Source organism: Carassius gibelio, chromosome B21, assembly GCF_023724105.1.
Source record: "Carassius gibelio isolate Cgi1373 ecotype wild population from Czech Republic chromosome B21, carGib1.2-hapl.c, whole genome shotgun sequence".
In the NCBI taxonomy this organism is placed as follows: domain Eukaryota; kingdom Metazoa; phylum Chordata; class Actinopteri; order Cypriniformes; family Cyprinidae; genus Carassius; species Carassius gibelio.
Window position 1 is genome coordinate 28,226,890 of NC_068416.1, and position 20,853 is coordinate 28,247,742.

Here is a 20,853-nt window from a genome sequence, read left to right on the forward strand (position 1 = left end):
TATTTAAGATGATTAGCTAAACGAGATGCACCTGTGCCAAATTGGATGATTATCTGATCGTGCTTCTCCCGAACTTTGTTAATAAAACCACATTTAAACCAGTCTGACTCAATCCAGTGCCAGATGAAGGTGTGTACTGCAGACAGAGATGATACACACATCATGTGGGTGTTAAACACGGTGTGTCCTGTTTCACACAGATCTCACAGTCACACTTTCCGGCTCATCACAAGGTAATCACACACTTTCATCTTTAACCCCTCTGTGATCATATATTTTATGCATATATTACATGCTGGTTGTTATAATATATATTCAGAATGAGTTTATAAACTTTGGATTTCGAGTATCGTTTAAATACGTTTTAATTTTTGAAATGTTTTGTTTTCTTTTAGTTGAGTTCATGTTATCTGTTATCTACAGGATCTGAATTTCAGCATCAGTTTGGACACAGCTTGTTTAATTACTTTGGTTCAGTTTGTACATGTAACTGTTACATTTCCAAACTTTTAGCACTAATATTACAACAGTTCATCAAAAGTGCACATTCTTCAAAATTTTCTACATCTTTTCAATTGTTCGAGTACAAAACACAAAATCACCCAGTGATCCTTTTCACTACAGAAAAGAAGTGTTTCATCTATACAGTACAAACATTTCATTTACAGTAATGTTTCTTTTGCATCTCTTCTCATTCAGTTTAATGCATTTGTCCATTATTTAATTCAGCTGATCATGCTCAATTAATCATTCGACACATCTACATATTTCTATCGACATAAATTCCATAGCTATAATTCCTGTAGCAATTTCTGATATGGATAACAGTGTTTAAATCAAACTGTAATGATAAAAACTTCCTATTCATCGGGAAGAAGGAGGCGGGAACCGGCGCACAATCAAAACATTTTAATAATTCAAAAATAAATACAAAACGGCGCACCAGCCCCTCGCGGATGACTGGTGCGCGCAAATAAAAACCAAAACATAAAATATGTCCCAGGCCTGGTCCTCTCTCCTCCTTCACGGTCGTCGCTCCAGTTTTATATCCCTCCACCTCCTACGTGGGACTCGATACTGGCGGTGGGGCGCAGGTGCAGCTCATCTTCAATCACTACACCTGGCCTCACTCCTCGTTCCCACGCCTCTCGGCCCCGCCCCACTCGCAACACAAACGTTCTCATTAAATATGACAATAATCTCTTATTTTGAAACAATGATTATGTGGAGTGAAAATGTCTAACTGTAATAAAATCCGAAGATCAGTTTTGAAAATGGATGACATCAAGTGTCATCACAATGGAGTTTTGTACTAAGACTTTTGAAAATGTACACCTGAAGTTTTATACCAAATGTTTTTCAGTGTCTCTCAATCCAGATGGAGCTGTAAAGTGTCATCTAACCAATCAAACAGGATCAAACATGAGGTGAGAAGAGAAAACTGTACAAAATACTTCACATGCAGTATTTTTTTATTTTTTTTATTAGGAATATTATAATCTTAATGCATCTTCTAATCACACTGAGTTCGTGCAGCTGATTGGTCAGGATTTGAACTCACATCATATGTTATATCACTTTAAAACTGTTGACTTTGTGTTATATAATAGATATAAATGGAGTGTAGAAAGGAAAACACATACAGAAAACTGCTGGAGCATGAGAATCCACAGAACAGCGAAAAACAAGAGAATTAGAAAAATAGAGGCCAGAAATGAGACACAAACCAGTGGATCTCAAGAGAAAAGCAGACAGAGACTTGTTAGACGGAGCAGTATGGATAGAATAAATCCAGAATGTAAGTATTTGTTTATTATGGAGCTTATGCTAGATATCACCTTTACACTCCTGCCATAAAGAGATTCATCAGACTGACTTTCTGCAGACACAGATGAATTCAATATTTACAGATGTGTGATTGTTTAATTGATGTATTATTTTGATCATATTAACTATAAATTCCAAACAATGAGAATTTCTGAATATGTTTGTGATTTCTAGTCTAATGTGATTTAGATGAGCCTGTAAAGAGTCGCTCTGAGTTAAAGCTGAGGTGAGATTCTCACATCAAAACCCTTCAGATGTTCTCAAGGACAAACACCAGACCTCTGAGACACCAGCAGCTGAAAACAGATCATCTTCATCATCATCGCCATCATCTTCATCATCATCATCATCACAGATTCCATTGCTAACTATTCTCTCAGATCTTTATCTCAAATGCTGCACTTTAATGACAACAATTTAACTCGATGAATGTTTGATCTGCATCTGTGTGACACAGAGACTTTTTTTTACAAAATATTTTTAATTTTGCACATATTCATGTACATTTTTACATGCTTTAGATTGTTTTCTGGATATGTTTGTACCGTTTATACCATTTATTTTATATGCATTTATTATTCATGTTTTCACCATATTCTACATTTATGCAACAAGCACTGGAGATGATAATGGTTCGGTATATTTCATTTGTGCAGTTGACATATTTAGCTATGCAGAACTTATTTGTACAGAGTAGAGGCCAAATGTGTTTTCTGGCCTGGAAAAATTTATATATTGTACATATTTTTTGTATCTATAAAATGCTACATGCACTTAAATCTTAAGTGCTCCTGATTAGCCTAAATGTGTCTATGTTTACGCGAATCATTCATGATCCAGCTTCACCAACAGAAGAATTGAGTGTAAGGTTTTTTTAATGAATCTTTGCAAATCGCCCTTTCTTAGCAGCTCGGAAGAAAGGGGGAGGAGTAATCAGAGCTCATTAACATTTAAAGGAAAATGCAATAAAACTGTGTGCTCTGAAAAAGAAAGGGTTAAAAATATGTTGTTGTTTTTTACACTACCATTGAGAAATTTTAACCAAACTATGTTACAGACTTGTCCTTAAGACCCTAAAGAATCATGTCAACTTGTGGAAAATGGGCATCTGATGACCCCTTTAAATAAAATAGTATTTGACATAATTGTATTTGACCTGTTTCCATGTACAGGTGAGGAATGATTGAAAATGCCAATACACACAGGCGGTTGTCATCATCTTCAAGCATTACATGGCACAACTATATTATCACTTGAAACACAAAAGCCTTTAGTTTGAGATTCAAGACAGTAACAGAAATAAGAGACATCAGAGTTCAGATATGAAGCTGAAGGAGGATCATCATCTCACTGACTCTCTGACACTGTTGTGTGATGGGATCAGAGAGAAATCTGAAGAACAGGTTTGGTGACTCAACAGCACTGTCTTCAACTGTCGACCTGCTGATAATCAGATTTCTGGCAGTAAAGACAACAGCATGATGAGGCACGCCTCTCAAAGAGAGGAGAAGTAGAAATATCCCATGCAGGTCTGTTTGTAGTCAGATGTTTTTAGCCTAACCATGGAGGCGGGGTTGCACGTGTCGCCCCGCCCCAAACCTACTCTGATTGGTTTGATCGTCTTTCATAGACATACAGGAAATCCAGTAGTTGGTGTAGGATGGAGTATGTTTATAAAAAAAGCTAAAAACGCTGTGCAGTTTTACAAAGCCTTCATTTTAATGCATGGTTGTTTATTGTTAACTTGACTCACTATGTCTGATTTATTGAATCACGAGATGTTAGCTGCTGCAAATTTAATCTTTAGGACCAGTCGAATTCACAAATGAATTATTGTGACATTATAAAACACTTAACATGAAAGTCGTCTATGTGGCTTTATGCATTAAAATGGTGTTTTAAAAAGACCAAACTCAGTAAACTTTATAAAATAATATAATTATTATTAAAGCATTCTATTCATAGACAAGCAGATATGAGCCCAGAATATACAATGCAACGTGTTTAATTACACTTTAGGCATTTTCCTCCCATAATCTGCTTGACTGTAAATAGAATGCTTTATTACAAATGTTTACTGAGTTTGTTCTTTTTAAAACACATTTGAATCCATTATGCGTTTTCCTTTTAGTCTAATAGTTTTCTATGGGAGAAAAATGCTTGACACATACTTAAACACATTGCATTCTTATTCTGGACTCATCTGCTTGTCTGTGAATAGAATTCTTTATTAATAACATGTTTACTTAGCAAAGAAAATTAAAGTTTCCTAAAAAAAATTATTCACAATTTGTAAAGTGTCCCTTTTCCAACTTTTTTGAAATTGTGTTTGTAGATTAAAGACCCATCTCTTAACCTAGTTTACAAATAACACACTAATACACTTTTAATTTCCAAATATTAGAAGTTTGCATTAATTAGGTAAACCGGAACCGAGAACATTTCCCATAACACCCGATGTACTTGCTTTTACTTGTACTTGTACTTTTTACTTGTACTTGTACTTTTATCCAAAAAAATAAATAAAATAAATAAAAAAACAGTGCATTCAGACTAACATTTTATATTGTTTTATTATTATTATAATTTTTTTTTTTTTGGATAATATGTGTGTGTGTGTGTGTGTGTGTGTGTGTGTGTGTGTGTGTGTGTGTGTGCGTGCGTGCGTGCGTGCGTGTGTGTGTGTGTGTGTGTGTGTGTGTGTGTGTGTGCGTGTGTGCGTGCGTGCGTGTGTGTGTGTGTTCGGGTGTGTGAGTGTGTGTGTGTGCGTGTGTGTTTGTGTGATTTCTGTCCCCCTCACTTCTGAAAAGAAGCTACACCCTGATATTCTGCGAACAGCAAAGGGCTTTAATTCAGAACAGGAAACATGACGACTGCCGAACCGGAAAGATGTGTGGTTTTGGCTGAAGTGCTGATTGGCTGCTTGTGTTAATCTAACTGCTCTGTGAACACAATGTCACTGCACTGTAAGAACTTCCTGATCTTGACAAAACTACCTTACACATGCATTATATTATAATGCATTTCTTATTATAAGTTAAATAACACTAGCATTATTATTGTGTTGCTGGATGACACATGGAAGGAATGACAGCACTGAAAGACAGATGGACAGTTACTTGCTGCTATTCATATTCAAAATAACATCTGATACATCAATCATTAATTAAATGTCTTGTCTTATCAACATTGTGAAACCACTCCAAAGACTGATTTTCAGGATTTCTCAGATGGCAGGCTTCAAGTATAACTCGTTTGAAGTAATGTGCTTCATATAACATTATCCAGAGAAACCAATGTTAATGATAAATCCCCTGTTATGTTTGTACTGGCTACTGTATACAGGCCACCATTTTAATTTTAATTTATCTATGTCAGAGGTCGCACGTCTCTGAAGCAACTAGGGGTTAAGTGTCTTGCTCAGCGACACATTGGTCTCTCACAGTGGATTCGGACCCTGGTCTCTCACACCAAAGAAATGTGTCTTGTCCACTGCACCAACACCACCCCAAAACGAACACAGAGACAATATAGTAGAGAACAGACATTCTGAACTCTATTGGTGTTAGACAACATGTTTCAGGACCTACTCATTTTCGAAATCATACTCTAGATTTAATACTGTCACATGGAATTGATGTTGATAGTGTTGAAATTATGCAGCCAAGTGATGATTTCTCAGATCATTATTTAGTTTTGTACAAATTTCATATAGCCAAAATTTTAAATTCTACTTCTTGTTACAAGTATGGTAAAACCATCACTTCTACCACAAAAGACTGCTTTTTAAGTTATCTTCCTGATGTATCCGAATTCCTTAGCATATCCAAAACCTCAGAACAACTTGATGATGTAACAGAAAATATGGACTCTCTCTTTTCTAGCACTTTAAATACAGTTGCTCCTTTACGCTTAAGGAAGGTTACGGAAACCAGTCTTACACCATGGTATAATGAGCATACTCGCACCCTAAAGAGAGCAGCCCGAAAAATGGAGCGCAGCTGGAGGAAAACAAAACTAGAGGTATTTCGTATTGCTTGGCGGGAAAGTAACCTATCCTACAGAAAAGCATTAAAAACTGCTAGATCTGGTTACCTTTTGTCTCTTTTAGAAGAAAACAACCATAACCCCAGGTATTTATTCAACACAGTGGCTAAATTAACGAAAAATAAAGCCTCAACAAGTGTTGACATTTCCCAACACCACAGCAGTAATGACTTTATGAACTACTTTACTTCTAAAATCAAAACTATTAAAGGTGAAATTGCAACCATTCAGCCGTCAGCTACAGTATCACATCAGACAGTGCACTATAGACCCCCTGAGGAACAGTTCCACTCATTCTCTACTATAGGAGAGGAAGAATTGTATAAACTTGTTAAATCATCTAAACCAACAACATGTATGTTAGACCCTATACCATCTAAGCTCTTAAAAGAGGTGCTTTAAGAAGTCATAGATCCTCATTGTCATTAGGATATGTCCCCAAAACCTTCAAACTGGCTGTTATTAAGCCTCTCATCAAAAAACCACAACTTGACCCCAAAGAACTAGTTAATTATAGACCAATCTCGAATCTCCCATTTCTGTCCAAGATACTAGAAAATGTAGAAAATGGTATCTGTGAGGATTTCCAGTCAGGATTTAGACCGTATCATAGTACTGAGACTGCTCTCCTTAGAGTTACAAATGACCTGCTCTTATCATCTGATCGTGGGTGTATCTCTCTATTAGTTCTATTGGATCTTAGTGCTGCATTTGATACAATTAACCACAAGATTATTTTGCTTAGACTTGATCACCTTGTTGGCATTAATGGAAGTGCATTAGCATGGTTTAAATCGTACTTATATGACCACCATCAATTCGTAGCAGTGAATGAAGATGTATCATATCGATCACAAGTGCAGTATGGAGTACCTCAAGGCTCAGTACTAGGGCCGCTACTCTTCTCGCTTTATATGTTACCCTTGGGAGATATCATCAGGAAACATGGTGTTAGCTTTCACTGTTATGCTGATGACACTCAGGTCTATATTTCCTTGCAGCCCGGTGAAACACACCAATTTGAAAAACGAATGGAATGCATAGTCGATATAAAAAATTGGATGATGAGTAATTTCTTACTGCTAAATTCTGAAAAAACAGAGGTGTTAATTAGGTCCTAAAAACTCTGCATATAATAACCTAGAACACTGTCTAAGACTTGATGGCTGCTCTGTCAATTCTTCGTCATCAGTTAGGAACCTAGGTGTGCTACTTGATCGCAATCTTTCCTTAGAAAGCCACGTTTCTAGCATTTGTAAAACTGCATTTTTCCATCTCAAAAATATGTCTAAATGAAGGCCTATGCTCTCAATGTCAAATGCAGAAATGTTCATCTATGCATTTATGACCTCAAGGTTAGATTATTGTAATTGTTTATTGGGTGGTTGTTCTGCACGCTTAGTAAACAAACTACAGCTAGTCCAAAAATGCAGCAGCAAGAGTTCTTACTAGAACCAGGAAGTATGACCATATTAGCCCGGTCCTGTCCACACTGCACTGGCTCCCTATCAAACATCGTATAGATTTTAAAATATTGCTTATTACTTATAAAGCCCTGAATGGTTTAGCACCTCAGTATCTGAGTGAGCTCCTTTTACATTATACTCCTCTACATCTGCTACATTCTCAAAACTCAGGCAATCTGATAATACCTAGAATATCAAAATTAGGTAAACTGGAACCAGGAACACTTCCCATAACACCCTATGTACTTGCTATATCATTAGAAGAATGGCATCTACTATAATATTAGTTTGTTTCTCTCTTATTCCGGTGGTGGATCAGCACATAGAAAGGACCTCTACATCCCTGACAGACAGCGGAGACCAGGACAACTAGAGCCCCAGATACAGATCCCCTGTAAAGACCTTGTCTCAGAGGAGCACCCGGACAAGACCACAGGAAACAGATGATTCTTCTGCACAATCTGACTTTGCTGCAACCTGGAATTTAACTACTGGTTTCGTCTGGTCAGAAGACTGACCCCCCAACTGAGCCTGGTTTCTCCCAAGGTTTTTTTCTCCATTCTGTCACCGATGGAGTTTCGGTTCCTTGCCGCTGTCGCCTCTGGCTTGCTTAGTTGGGGTCACTTCATCTACAGCGATATCGTTGATTTTGAATGCAAATAAATGCACAGACACTATTTAACTGAACAGAGATGACATCACTGAATTCAATGATGAACTGTCATTTTGCATTATTGACACACTGTTTTCCTAATTGCTCAGTTGCTTTGACGCAATGTATTTTGTGTAAACCGCTACATAAATAAAGGTGACTTGACTTGACTTGACTTGACTTAATATTCAATGAAAATTTCAAACTTAAACTTATCCAAAGCAAATCTTAAACTGTTAATTATTAGTTAACATACTCATAATACCATTAAAAAAACAATCCAAAAACAAGATGCAGATCATCAGATGCATGGAACAACCCTGTCTGGGCAAAATAAAGACAAGACCCAGAGACAAAAAGCAGAAACTCAGGAGTGTAAATATGAAAACTAACTAACAGTTTTAATCAGTGACCATGGTGACAAAAAGCTACTTTGTAACCTAGGAATGAACTGAAAATAAAAATAAGGGACTGTAGAAGCCATAATTCATTCTGGTGCTCTCATATTTCATAAGAGGAGAGAAGAGTGGTGCAAGCAGAGAAAGTGTGACAGAGCTCATTTATTGTGAGCAATGACTGAAATGCTGGAAGAAAAACATGAATATTACACTGGGAAAAATAAGAACTGATAAGATGTACTTCAATGCGATGTGTAATAATACAAGATTTAACAGTTGTTTTCATTTTGTTGTTGTCAGCTTTAGACTCATTTAGCAGTTTATGCTAACAGTGTGATACAAACATTCTTGATTGTCATTTTATTTTTAGAGCATTTGTCACTATCCATCTCATTTCAAAGCTGCTACACAGAAATACAAGTATTTGTCTTTAATGCCAAAGGAAATTGTGGCTAGATGAATCTTATTCAGTTAATAACTCAGAAAAAATATATATGTTAAGAATATTGGGGTAAAACAAGACAGAAGCAGAGATTGAGTGTTCATGCAGAATGATGTCAGTGAAGTGCAGCAGTGAGACACAGATCTGTTTGTGATCAGATGAGTTCAGGAGCTGATGTGGTGATCAAGGATAATGTCCAGGTCTTCACAAGAGACTAGAAATCACAAACATATATCAGATTATTCTTGTGCTGGATTTATAGGGTTTTATGTTCTCAATTTATAATTCATCCTTTAGTTATTCAATCTCACGGATCTGTAAACAGTCTTCTGTGACTGCAGGACGTCTGATTCATCTGAGTAATCTGGAACTTTATGACATGAAAAAAAAAAAAAGAACAATCAGTAAATATGTAAGGATGATTTAGATGACACAAAGTTCAATAACGAATAAACACATCTACATGGTCTTTAGGTTATTCATGCTGTTAAACAAGTGGTTTGTGGTTTGTGTGTCATTTACTGACTCTGTTTCCCCCACAGTGCTGTGGTTTTGACTCACCTCTGGTTTCAGAACGCAGTTTCCAACATGTTTTTCCCTTTCACAGATTTTTACTCTGTAATCACACAGAAGACCTGATCAAGCAGCGGTGTTTCAAGCAGCAGATTTGTAATTAAAATGAATAAATGTTTCTAATAAATGTAAGTAAAGCTGGTAAAGCCTGTGATGTCGAGTCCCATATCATCCACTGTTTGTATCTTGACTGATATTCATCTGTTCTCTCTTATTTCACTGCAGCTGCTCAAGGCTCAGTGTTTTACTCTTCTGTCTTCATGTGTTTCTCCCATACTTAAATCAACAAGAAATATAGAAACAAACAATGATTACAATATTACAAACATTCAGCACAGAATTGACAGAAACAGTCATGGATGTGTCTCTCTTTAGGTACACTCAAGTATTTTAATAATATTATATTATTTGCAAGTACCCTGTACACATTGTAGGCTATATACTTTTAAGATTCAACGTAGGACCTACAAATTAATGTCCTTATTTTAGGGCTACGCTTTCGTTCCTCCATAAAAGCCCAATTTCCCGTGCAAATCAGTAAAATCGTGTAAAGTAACATTTGCAAAATGGGACATGCTTGAATGATCGAAGTATATTTATTCTGTTTTTAAAAGCGTGAAAGAGGACTTGCGCTGCTCAGTAAGATATAAGCTCCCAGAAACAGAACAGAACACGGACATTTAAAGTCATATTTTACTCAAGGTGCGCTCTTAAACGCTCCAAAACACGCAAAAATGTGTCAAAATGCTGCGCTTAGTTATCATTCATGTATACGTTCGTCGGTCATGTAATAAATGAATGTAAAGAGTTGAGAATGAAAATACGCGTTTAACGGCACTTAAAGTGACAGCGGGCTATATTTTATTTTACATTTGATTATTCATTTCTGTACCACGCTACATGAACCTTTTCATATAAACTGCAATAAATACAAAAATAAACTGAAATGAGACATTATTAGTAAATGGTATAGTGAATAAATGAAATAATCATACTGCTCGAGACTTGCATAAAAAAACATTAAAGCACAGTTTGTTTAATTTTGTATGTTTTTATTCTATTGTATTTGTTCTTTTGAAATTCCGCTGGTCTCTAATGTAAATGTCATAGCAGGTCAAGTCTGCTTTATTGTCAATTCTTCCACATGTACAGTAGATACATACAGAGAATTGAAATTGTGTTACTCTCAGACCCTTGGTGCACACAGATAACATTAACAGCAGAACATTAAATACAGATAATAAAACATTAAAACTATACAAATCATGTAAAAAGAAAGATAAGTAAAGCAGCACATGGTAGAGAGCAAACCAGTAACGTAAACAGTGCAGATATAATGATTGTTCTACACTCTAAAAAACGCTGGGTTGTTTTTTCAACCCAACTGCTGGGTTGAGGCCGTTGGATAGGACTTTGGGATGTTTTAACCCAAGTTTGGGTTGAAAATAACTCTTTTTTTTAACCCAGCGGGGTGGGTTGAGGACGCGGACGTGAAGGAGAGCACGCACGTCACGTCAAAATCGTACGTCTCTCCAGTGCGAGCAGCCGCCATTTTCTCAGCGTGATAGAAGCGAGAAGCGAGTGAAAGACTATGGTAAGTAACGTTAAATATTCAAAATGTAAAGTTATCTTTTATTGTTTACCCGGTTGTATGAAAGGCGGAAGGTTTTATGAAAGGCGGAAACAAAGGAGCTTAACGTTATATCTAACGTTATATAAAAAAAACGGACGCGGTTTTCGCCTCGGACACGGAGGTCTTAACTGCCTCATGTAACGTTATTGAACGGAGGATGTACTTTTAATATAACGTCTGTGAATGTATTTTGTCATATTTACATAAGATTTTACATTATCTGTTCTCTTTGAGGCGTTAACAGACGGTTATGGTCACGGTTACGCTCATGTGAATTTGTCTTTTTTTTTCGCGGTTAAACTGAATGTATGTTTGTCTCCTAAAGGAAACGGCATTGTGTAGTAAAGACTAGCATAATTATTTTGAGGCTGTTGAAGTGGTAACTGTTAAAAGTATGTTTTACATGTAATATTTCAGACTTGTCCAGCTCCTGTCTTCATTGTCCTCGCGCTGAGAGTTAAAGACACAGAAGCTGTTTGTGTGAGGAGTCTCAGACCTGTGTGAGGATGAGGAGGAGGTGTTCTTCTGAAGAGAGGGACAGACGGTTTAAGGAGAGTAAACTTCAGAATAACATCAAGTTATCTTTATTTTTACTAAGACTAAAATAATGTGTGTTTTTTTTTAGATGTTGAAATCCAGAGACAAGATAACTTCATTCTTTTGAGACTGATGTAAGTTAAATTATTATTACTTTTTTTTTTTTAGAAAATGTATGTTTCTGTTGTGTCCTGCCTGTTAACTTCACATTTTGATGCAAAAACAGTGTGATTTTATATATGTATGTATATGTTAATATTTTATTGAAACCATTGATGCCCCTCTTTGCAGAACTCAAACTAACTGGAGTTAAGGACACAGAAGTCTGCTTGTGTGAGGAGGTGGTTTTCTCAGCTTCTTCTGAAGAGAGGGAAAGATCGTTTAAGGCAAGTAAACTTCATAATTTCATGTTATCAGTTGTTGTTTTTTTACTTAGAGTAAAATAATGTTTGTTTTTTGTTTTTGTAGATGTTAAAAGCAAGAGACATGGGAGATCATCATTCCCTTGAGATTTTATGTAAGTTATTTTTAGAAAATACATTTTTCTGTTGTCTCCTGCCAGTTTACTTCACATTTTGATGCAACAACAGTGTGATTACGTGCTCATTTCATTAAGACCATTGATGTCTGTGTTTTTTATTGCAGAAATCAAACCAAGTTTGGAGTTGTCTTGTCTGATTTGGAGAGTCATTATTCTTGGTCTTCGCTCTTAGAGGTAAAGTTCACACAAAAAAATCATTTACTTGCCCTCATGTCATTCCAAACCTATAAGACTTTTGTCTGTCTTTACAACATAAATTAATATATTTTTAGTTTTCTCATAATATTTGTTAATCCATTTATAGTTTAGATAATCAGTATTTTCAAGCTTCATAAATATAGAGTTATTGTAGAAGTAAATTCTGATATTTATATATGAATACATCTTAAATTATATGATAGCAAACATGTATGTTCAAAATAAAATACTGGTCTCCCAGACCAGCAATGGGGGACACAAAAAGATAAAATTAAATATATTCATACGTTTTCCAAAAAAATTGCAGATTTTGTATGAGTCTGGAAAAACATGGGGAGAGTAAATTATAAACATTATAATTATTTGGTGAACCAATTGTTTCGAGAGCAGCCCTCCATGTACATGAACATTTGTGAGGTATGTGAATGTCATGTCTGTTTTAATGTTTCAGTAAAGAAGCTTTCTGAAAGCAATATTTATTCAAACAATATCGCATGTCCTCACACTAGTGCTGCCATTATAGACTTCATGAGAGCTGTGATAGACAGACATTAAACAACCGCACAAAGTGTTGAAACTTTAACACCGATTATTTACCTATCCTTACGGATGTGAATACACCTCTACCTGAAAATGGATAGTTTAATTAAATGTTTAATTTTTTCAAATTTGTTTCTCTTAGGCCACTGATGAAGAACAGGCGGTGACTGGGATGAATCCTGGTCAGAGAGGAGAATCTTCTTTCCCCTAAACTGATGCAGCGGTGGTTTTAAAGGAGGACGCTGCCCTGGATGATGTAGATGATGTCAGATGTTGTGCTGATGGGGTTTCTTCATGATTACATCAGTTATGCTAAAGAGATCATGAAAATTGACCGTGATGCATGATCTGTATTAATGGACTATGAAACAAACTGTAAGTGTATAATTTGTTAAAAAAAAAAAAGTTAAATGCTTTTTCTGTGTTTAGTAGAAAAGTTTACACTCTGTCATTCATAGACCTGCTAACATTCTTTCACACACACACACACACACACACACACACACACACACATGCATCTGTTAAAGGTTATAATATCAAAGTTAATGTTGTGATTTATTTGTGTACTGTCATGCCAGAATAGTTGGAAAAAAAACTAACTAATTGTAAATTTATTGTGTTTTCGTATATTTTTCTACAATATATACAATTGAACAAAGTCCAATTTGATCTTAAGTTATATTCATCAAATGTTCAATGCTATGTTTATGAACTCTGTAGCTGTTAATGCCATCCTTTTCTGCATTTCTTCTAACATGTTACTTTTTGACTTTTCTCTTGTTTTTAATAAATATTTTCCTTTTGGTAATTATTATTTGTGTGTAAAAGTTATATTTAAAATGACCAACATTTGTAGGTTTAATGCCTAGCTCAATTTGGGTTAATTTTAACGTAGAAATGCATTGTTTCCCCACATGGCTGCACTCTGCGAGTTTATTTTCTGCCAGCAGGAGGCGCTAAGAGCGGGAGGTAGGTTTCTCCGGTAACGGCTGCAGAGCGGTGCTGAGCTCACAAACGCTGCCTTATCAAGCACATGCGAAATGATATCGAACATTTTCTAAATACAGTAGTTTTCCTTCTGAAATACAGTGATAAAAAAAACACCCGCTCTGTTTTTTTAAACCCTGCAATATAGTCATTTTAAACCATAAAAAAGGCAACCCAGCAGGCTGGGTTAAATATGATAACCCAACTGGTTGGGTTAAAACAACCCAGCGCTGGGTTCGTCCCTTTTTGACCCAGCGCTGGGTTGTCAAAATAACCCAAATTGGGTTGTTTTCAACCCAGCAGTTTTTAGAGTGTATTATACATCGTGACAGGACAAAGGTTGTGGAACAGAAACTGAGGCGTGAGTTAAGTGTGTGATTTCGGTCATATTAAAATAGAGAAGTAGGATTGAAGTTCCTCCTTTTGTTCATTTAAAAAGGCTCCCCATGTAGTTCAGATGTCAGAGCTGCATGATGATTCCTCTTATTGGCTCAACACAAGGTAATTAAAACACTTTTTTAATTAAAACATCTTTTTTATTGTTTTGTATAGTTATTTGTATTCATTAATTAATCTCAATCTGGACATTTATGTTTGTGCAATGTAAACCTGTATTACGCAATATGAACAACAAATTAAAACTTCTCTTAACTCTACATTGAATCTCTGAACGTTTTGGAACAGAAACAGAACAAAGGCAGAATTTACAAGACAATATGGCATCGGAGAGCAAATATGGAGAAATAAAAACTTGCAGGATAATTAAACTGATAGGAAAGAGAAATATGGCGAACAAAAGTCGGATATGCCAATCCATTTATTGTCCATCTGGCATTGCAAATAACAAAATAAAACAAAGGAAAAACATAACTTAAACGTAACTTCGTTTCTTCATTAGGGGAGACCGGGTGTGGTTGTAACACTTTTTTCTTCAGCGCCTAAAATAACCTTTTTTTGTGGGCTAAACGTCTAAAACTTCTAGGCAAAGTACCCACATGTTTATACTATAAATGGCAACAATTTAAATTTATTCAACTATATCACAGACTTTGTGAGATGATGACAAATACAAGGTGGTCCTTTGTTACAACCTACCCCACTACTGGGGTAGGTTGTAACACATACTGGGGTAAGTTGTAACAGGTAGACAAAATATACAAAAACTAAGGGTACTCCAAGTGATATGCCACAACAACAGTTTTATTTTAAATGAATGACTGCAACAATAAATATGTGTGAATATGGGGAGTGTATGAGCATATTTTGTGTGTTTTTGTGCATGTGTGCCTTTGTGTGTGTGTGCATGTCTGTACGTGCACATTCATGTGTGTGTGTGTGTGTGTGTGAGTGTGTGTGTGCTCTTGTTTTTGTGACATATCAGGACACAGCTCTATAATGACATGGGTATGACACAGGTATTACAAGGAGAGGGTGACTTGTGAGGACATAACCCATGTCCCCATTTTTCAAAACGCTTATAAATCATACAGAATGAGTTTTTTTGAGAAAGTAAAAATGCACAAAGTTTCCTGTGAGGGTTAGGGTTAGGGGTAGGGTTGGTGAAGGGCCATAGAATATACAGTTTGTACAGTATAAAAACCATTACGCCAATGGGATGTCCCCACTTTTCACAAAATGTGTGTTTGTGTGTGTGTGTGTGTGTGTGTGAGCAAATTAACAGACGTATGTTTATCCCCACTCCAGAGAATGAACAAATGAAATTCATTCTTTACCAGTCACAATTGAGTTTTCGTCAAGGGGTGTGTCCCTGGCGGCCTGACAAAGTTTGATGTTTCGCCGTGAAAGAGGAAGTTGCTGTAACTCAGGCAAGCAATGTCCGATCTTCCCCAAACTTCACACGTGTGATAGGTGTTCTGTTCTGAACAAACACCCATGACCAAATTCAGTAATAGTCATAGCGCCACCTGCTGGTAACAGGAAGTGACAAGGTTAACACTGTTACAGACTCCTAGGAACATATTAAAAAGTGTAAACAAGTGTTAAATAGGCTGGCAACATACTAGATACATACTAATACATGCTAGCAACATTAGCTAAGTGCTAAAGCATGCTAATAATGTAGTGAAAAGGAAGTTGCTGTAACTCAGGCAAGCAATGTCCGATCTTCCCCAAACTTCACACATGTGATAGGTGTTCTGTCCTGAACAAACACCCATGGCCAAATTCAGTTATAGTCATAGCGCCACCTGCTGGTAACAGGAAGTGACAAGGTTAACACTGTTATGGACTTCTAAGAACAAATTAAAAATTGTCAATAAGTGTTAAATAGGCTGGCAACATGCTAGAGGCATAATAAAACATGCTAGCAACACTTTGCTAAGTGTTAAAGCATTCTACTAAGGCATTGAATAAGGAAGTTGTTGTAACTCAAGCTAGCAACGTCCGATCTGCCCCAAACTTTTGACAAGAGTCCCGTACTGAACACATCAGCATGCCCGTATTCAGTTATAGTCATAGCCCCACCTGCTGGCAACAGGAACAGGTGTCATGTTTAACAATTTTATGCATTATTTGCAACACCATACAATTTGCCATTGTGTGCTAATCATGCTAGAAATATTTTCAAACATTCTAACAACACTTACTATGTGCTAAAGGATGCTATTAATACAATGAAACAGGAAGTTGTTGTAACTCATGCATACAATTCCCAATCTGACCCAAACTTCACATGTTTTATAAGAGTCCTGGCCTGAACACAACTAAAGTCCAATATTCAATTATAAGTATGGCGACGCCTGCTGGCAACAGGAATGACTTATTTCATACTAACTTAAACATGAGATGTCTGATCTGCCTGAAACTTTGCATGTTTGGTAAGAGTCCTGGCCTAAAGACATTTACATGACGATATTCAGTTATAATCATAACGCCACATGTGGCAGCAGGAAATGTGGCAAAAATATTTACTATTTTATAAGCATATGGCCCAACGTTCACGGTTCCTCCTATGGGCACCGGGTGGTGAGCCCGGGTGCGAGGGCCCGTTCATCGCTGCTTGCAGCTTTAATTGTTTGTTCTGTTTAAAAGGATTCTTTAGGTAAATTGCAGTTATGATCCTGTATTTCCCATCATGCCCTGGGGCATGAATAATTAAAAAGCTTATTTTATTTAACTTTCTTCGAGTAGTATTTACACTGTTTTATGGTTGCTTTTTTTTTTTAGTTTTGTTTTTAGGAGTTTTTTTTTTTTCTACTCAAAATGACCCATTCACACTCAGACACTGTTTACTGATTGTTACCTTCATTGTGTGTGGTGCACCATGTATTGAGCTCTCTGAGATCATTTAGCTATTCATTTTATTGAATGAGCATATTATCTTTAAAAAATAACAGACTGTCTACTTTGTGTATTACATAATTTAATTAATTCCATTCTTAAGTTTTACTTGAAATATGTGTGTGCAAAAGAAAGGAAAATAATGAAAATAAATTTGACTTTTGGTTGAATTATAGATACCGCACTTTTCCAATAGGTAACATAGCTGTCTCAACATTTCAAAACAAAGAAATATATATATAAAAAAAAAATCAGCTAGGTTCAGTTTAGAATTGTGTACTTTGAAATGTGGACTGGTTCTTTGTTCTGTTTTCTGTGCTGTGAACCAACCAATCAGCAAGAGCAACCTCCTGAAACCAAGCTCTGATTGGCTGGTTGTGCTGAGTCTGTGGTTATAAAGGTTCAGATCCTTATACTGAAGCTCATAAAGCTCAAACACAGCAGAGATATTGTATCTTTCATCTCCTCAGCTCGTGACAAGGTAATTAAAACATGTTTATTTATCTTTTCTTTTTTTGTGAAGTTTTTATTAATTCATTCATTCATTACTGATGGATTTTAGTATGAAAGTGAAATGTCAAAATGCACACTTACCATATGCATACATCATACTACAACTAATCATGAGTGATCAATGTAAACAAATGACAGAATGATGATTTTAGGGTAAAGTGTACCTTTCATTTTCCTCTCTTCTGTCTTTTGAGAGCTAAACTCAAAACTGAATGATTAACTGTGTCTTGAATTAGTTTTCTGCTTCTACGTTATATTAGGTGTCTTTCAGATGTAGTTACACCAAAAGCACTAATAGTCATGTACAGTGTACTTTATCTTCATACTGTAATGCTGTTGAGGCTGATATGGTTAGGTTAGACAGGTTTAGTGGTCTGGTTATGGTTAAGAGTGGGTTAAGTGGTAGTTATAAGGTTATCAGTATATTTCCAGATGGATTTACAGAAATAAATTCCATTAATTTCAAAATGAAGTTTTATTATGATTATTATTATTATATCCTTATAAGTACAATGTATGTACAGCATAGTAAGTGAATTGTGTCAAATTATGAATTTAAATGTTAGTACATTGCAGCTGGGAGTCAGTTTATTTCCAGTTAACTGTTGATAATTATGTGACTGCTATAAACACACAGAAGACAGTATCATCTGAACTTGCTCCTGAACTGAACCCACTGGCTTTAACTGATGTGTTTTAACACAATGTGTTTGTGATCTGTGTGTTTTAACAGATTCAGATGTTGTGTAGAACAGGAGTAATGAGAGAAAACTGCTGGATCATTAGAAACCACAGACGAGGAAGAAACAACAGCACAGAGAGAGAAATGGAGGATAGAAATGAGACACAAACCTGTGGATCACAAGAGAAAAGAAGAAAAAGACTTGTTAGATGGAAGAGTATGGAGAAATTAAAACCAAAGCGTAAGTGTGTGTTTATTGTGGACCTTTTAGTTTTGCTAGAAATCATTTTCACATTTATCAGATTCATCAGATGTTCTGCAGTCACAGATGAATTAATTTTTACAGATGTGTGATTGTGTGTAATTGACAGATTGGTTCTTGTTCAAGAACATTATAAACATTATAAATACCAAACAATGTATTTGAGGATAATCTGATATATATTTGTGATTTCTAGTCTGAGATGATCCAGATGATTCTGCTGTCAAATCAAACCAAAACTCTTCATCGTGTTCTCAAGAACACATAACATCAGTGAGACACCAGCAGCTGAAGACCTGATCTTCATCATCATCATCATCATCATCAGGAGAGTCCAGCTACTAATGACTGAAGATCATCACACAGACTCCATTAACTCAGTCTGTTCAGATCCTGCACTCTTTCTCAGACTCATCTGATCAGAAACAGACTCTTCCTCGGATCTGTGTCTGTATTCTGCACTTTACTGACAACACTCAGCACATCACAGTTCCCTGGATTTGACAGTGATTTATATCATTTAAGACATGGAGACACTCTGTGAAAACACAAGATAAGACAAGACCAAGTACAAACAAAACAAACACACATCTTGTTAAATGACTTCAGTTCACCTTTGGATTGAGGAAACTGAGGTAGCTGATGGAAACACAAGATAAGACAAGAGACCAAGTACAATCACAGAAAAACTACAAACTAAACCAGTTCTCACACTGTAATCATTTACTGTGAGACAACACTGCCTCCCACTGAGCCACAATATATTCATGCAAATATATAGTCATATTTGTAAATTATTTTATACCATTTTTATTTTGTACAATATACATTTGTATTTTCACACTAACAAGAAGTAATATTCACTATGCATTGTATTTAATAGTGTTACAATGTTATCTGGCTTTCTTCTGCTACATTTGACTTGAGCCAATCACCGGAGCTGTAAATGTCACATGACCACACAGTTCTGGAGCTGCTGGGAAATTACGTTGTGTTACAGACTCAAAGCTTAACTACTGACTTTCACAGACAGCAGACAGGACAATAAAGTATGCTTCACACTTCAAGGTCGCGCATGCAAACGCAGCAGTAGGTCACTGAAACACTTCTGAAAACGTCTGCCAGGATGAAGATCTGTTGGTTAGAGTATCTCAGGCAGAACTTTACAAAAGGTCATTTCAACAAGCTCTGGATTAACAATATAATAAATCAGTGTTATTCCTTCAGTAGTACAGATTATACAAATAATTTAATTCCAGTTCATATTTAACTATTCTCTAAAGTTTATAATACATTGTGAAGAAATAATAAATCATTATTTTCAGTGTTTTAAATGAATATAGTGTGGCATACAGCAATTTATATATAAAAATATGCACTATATGAAAAACCATACAGTATAACACATTCATCTACTACTGCATATCTTATCTAATAAACTGATAATAAAAGACATACACGACTCAATAAGTGTCTGAATTTGATAAATATTCTGCTGTTAGACAAAAGGAACAACCTCTTTCTAAAGAGAGAAAGTGTTTGTAACACACAGCTGTAGATGTTATAGTTTACTGCATCATTTCTACAGTTTAAGCTTTAATCTCTGTACATGATATACTGTATCATATTTTACCTTTATAATCCTCTATCAGTAATAAAGCTTGCACCAGAAGATATGTTGCCATAAGATAATGACACTTGGATGGTTTCATTCAAAATGACATCCTGTATATTGATTTAATCATTAATATAGATATTTAGCCGGGTGTATTCCAGAAAACACAGTGAACTTACTGTTAGCTAATCCCAGAACTTTCAGTTGATTAACCCCAAACCTTTCTTATTAAAGTTGAATTATTGGAGTTGATTAAGACTAGAGACATTCTCAACAGAGCGACGATAGCTATGGAAACTTTAAATGTGATGTTGTCAGGACACTGGTTTGATCATCAGGACTTCTGTTGTGTTATGTCTAAAGTGGTTAATTCCACTCACTCTGTCTTCACAGCTGCACCTCATCCTAATTAGTGTTCCAGCTCACACACACACACCTGTCTCTCAATTTCACATTGATTTTCTTCTATACTTATGCTTCTCTCTTTCTGTGCTTCTCTGTCAGTGTGTCTTGGCTACCATCCGTTTCACTACTGTCCTTAAAACTATTGTGCTCAAGTTGTGCCTAGTTGTCATGCCCTGTTTGTTCATTTAATCTTGTTTTTTGTCTTTTTGGTGTACCCAGTCCCGTACACAGTCCA

At 36.0% G+C, this 20,853-nt stretch overlaps 4 long non-coding RNA genes across 5 annotated transcripts; all 4 read left to right on the top strand.

The window, feature by feature from the left end:
* The first annotated feature begins 124 nt into the window (after positions 1-124).
* LOC127986369 (uncharacterized) lies at positions 125-2,905 on the top strand. The gene is made up of 4 exons (XR_008160837.1): positions 125-233; positions 1,364-1,427; positions 1,611-1,798; positions 2,002-2,905. It is a non-coding gene; the product is annotated as an uncharacterized LOC127986369 (long non-coding RNA).
* Positions 2,906-10,810: 7,905 nt separating this feature from the next.
* LOC127986338 (uncharacterized) lies at positions 10,811-11,962 on the top strand. Its single transcript, XR_008160802.1, has 3 exons — positions 10,811-10,999; positions 11,456-11,709; positions 11,867-11,962. It is a non-coding gene; the product is annotated as an uncharacterized LOC127986338 (long non-coding RNA).
* A 79-nt stretch (positions 11,963-12,041) lies between these two features.
* Positions 12,042-13,662, top strand: LOC127986351 (uncharacterized). Of its 2 annotated transcripts, XR_008160820.1 has the most exons (3): positions 12,042-12,092; positions 12,221-12,290; positions 12,997-13,662. It is a non-coding gene; the product is annotated as an uncharacterized LOC127986351 (long non-coding RNA). The 2 variants fall into 2 exon arrangements; XR_008160819.1 differs by lacking the exon at positions 12,042-12,092 and having other exon boundaries at positions 12,110-12,290.
* A 539-nt stretch (positions 13,663-14,201) lies between these two features.
* LOC127986358 (uncharacterized) lies at positions 14,202-20,158 on the top strand. Its single transcript, XR_008160826.1, has 3 exons — positions 14,202-14,342; positions 18,388-18,577; positions 18,795-20,158. It is a non-coding gene; the product is annotated as an uncharacterized LOC127986358 (long non-coding RNA).
* Positions 20,159-20,853: the final 695 nt, after the last annotated feature.